The sequence below is a fragment of the Microtus ochrogaster genome, unplaced genomic scaffold (assembly GCF_000317375.1).
Source record: "Microtus ochrogaster isolate Prairie Vole_2 unplaced genomic scaffold, MicOch1.0 UNK41, whole genome shotgun sequence".
NCBI lineage: Eukaryota > Metazoa > Chordata > Mammalia > Rodentia > Cricetidae > Microtus > Microtus ochrogaster.
The window spans coordinates 2,171,309-2,174,068 of NW_004949139.1; positions in this window are offsets into that span (position 1 = coordinate 2,171,309).

Genomic DNA, 2,760 nt, shown 5'->3' on the forward strand with positions numbered 1-2,760 from the left:
CCTGTTTCAAAAGAATAAAAAATCCTGAAAAATATTTGAAAATTTGACTGTTACTCAGTGGTAGGGTAGATTGCTTGTTTATCATGTGCTTAGGCCTGTACCCCAACACCACAAACAATGGTGGGTGCATTTTAGAGTCAGCTGTGGGACACAGTGGTAGGAGCAGGGTGGTAAATACTAGAGACTGGGCTGGCAGCCAGGGATGGTACTCTGCCTCCTGCGCTCAGTGTCTGGGGTTTGCCTCACCGTAGACCAGGAAGGAGCACTTTCCCGATACCTGTTTGATCTGGAATTACTGGATTTGAAGCTACCAGAAGAGGAGGGAAAACCCTAGGACTGGGTTTCAGATAGCCTGGAAGACTCAGCCAGTCAGACTAGAAAGATTTACACCATGTCCTTAGCCATTTCTGAATCTCAGGTTCCCCTGCTGGAAAACAAGGGGCTGAAGATGACACCCTTCGGCTCTGACCTGTGATGCACTCTGGAGATCATAATTAAGTAATTGAGGCCTATGCATATAGCATATTGCTCATAGTTCCTTAATATCACTTAGGTCATCCTGTTTTGAGTTCTGGTAAATTGTATTTGTGTCTAATGTCTGTCTCCTCTACCAACTGTTAAGTCCTTTGAGGTTGTGTCTGATTCATCTCTGTGTCCACCCACTGGGCCTGTCACAGGCAGGTCTGAGCACACAGTTGTGTGCAGTAAACATCTGTGGAATGAAGTGGCTTCAATAAATCACTAATATGTATGGAGTCGTTGGCATCCAGTGGTTTGGAGCTGCTCTGGTGTCACAGATGTGAGAGGGTCAGTAAGGCCAGAAGGGTGGAGCCATCTGGAAAGGTTCTTTTGTTGTTGTTTTGCTTTGGTTTTGAGACAGGGTTTCTCTGTGTAGCCCTGGCAGTCCTGGAACTCACTATATAGACCAGGCTGGCCTCAAACTCACAGAGATCCGCCTGCCTCTGCCTCCTGAGTTGTTTTAGGATTAAAGGTGCGCTCCACCTCTGCCCAGCCTGGCTATGACTGCTTTAAGAGTTCAAGACCAGCCTGGTCTACAGAGCTAGTTCCAGGACAGGAACCAAAAACTACAGAGAAACCCTATCTTGAAAAATCAAAAAAAAAAAAAAAAGAGGCGCTCATGAACTGCAAAGCACTTGAGAGACAGCACTCTAAATAGAAGCAGCAAGCTAAGTAATAAATACCTGCACAGTGTGGGCACCAACTTCCTAGAGCTGGGCAGTTAAAACAGCTTTTGGTTGAATGTAGCTCTCGGCCAGGCCCACAAACTCAAGGCTCAGCTCTCACAGATCCAGGGAGGGGGTGGAGTTAACCACAAGAGCCACATGGCAGAGGGCCTAGCTGTCACTTTGCAGTTTAAGATTTGATTCAGCTGGGCCATGGTGGCGCACGCCTTTAATCCCAGCACTCGGGAGGCAGAAGCAGGTGGATCTCTGTGAGTTTGAAGCCAGCCTGGTCTACAAGAGTTAGTTCCAAGACAGGACCCAAAGCTACAGAGAAACCCTGTCTCGAAAAACCAAGTAATAATAATAATAGTAATAATAATAATGATGATTTGATTCATGTAGTTAGAGAACACTACAGGTTCTTAGTAAAACAGATCCAGACTGAAAATAATTTTAAAGGGGTTACAGTGTGCATAGGTGTATAAGAAAGCTAGGTGCAGGCCCTTAATCCCAGCATTTAGGAGTCAGAGGCAGGCAGATCTCTCTGAGTTTGAGGCCAGCCTAGTTTACAGGGTGAGTTCCAAGACAGCCAGGGTTACAGAGAGAAACCCCAAAAAAATGAAGAAGAAGAAGAAGAAGAAGAAGAAGAAGAAGAAGAAGAGGAGGAGGAGGAGGAGGAGGAGGAGGAGGAGGAGGAAGAAGAAGAGGAGGAGGAAATGAAAATGGATATAGATAGTTATAGAAAAAGAAATAGTTTAAAAATAATTAATAAAGTCTTTTTAAAAATATTTTTTTTTGTTCATTGGTGTTTTATTTGTGTGTATCTGTGTGAGGGTGTTGGAGACACTGTAACTGGAGTTACAGTCAGTTGTGAGCTGCCATGTGGGTGCTGGGAACTGAACCTGGGTCCTCTGGAAGAGTAGCCAGTGCTCTTAAGAGCTGAGCTACCTCTCCAGCTCCTTAAGTAAGGTCTTTAAAGAAAGAGTAAAGTAATATAAAAAGAATAAGCCACCAGGCAATGATGGCATAGACCTTTAATCCCAGCACTTGGGAGGCAGAGGCAAGTGGATCTCTGTGAATTCAAGGCCAGCCTGGTCTACAGAGCAAGTAAACCAGGACATGTTCCAAAGCTATACAGAGAAACCCTGTCTCAACCTCCTCAGAAAGAGAGAGGGAGAGAGGGAGAGAGGAAGGGAGGGAGGAGGGAGGAAAGGAAAGAGAGAAAGAGACAGAAAGGAATAAGCCATGTAAAGATGGGAAATACACAGAGAGTCTGGATCCTCTATGGTGTTTTGACGACTTTGAATTTTTTGAATACTGTTGAATGGGCAGGGCAGTGGTGGTGCACTCCTTTAATCCCAGCACTTGGGAGACAGAGACAGGCGGATCTCTGTGAGTTTGAGGCTAGCCTGGTCTACAGAGTGAGCTCTGGGACAGACTCCAAAGCTACACAGAGAAAACCTGTCTTGAAAATTTTTTTAAAAAGTATTGAATAAGCCGGGCAGTGGTGGCACACGCCTTTAATCCCAGCACTCGGGAGGCAGAGGCAGGCGGATCTCTGTGAGTTCGAGACCAG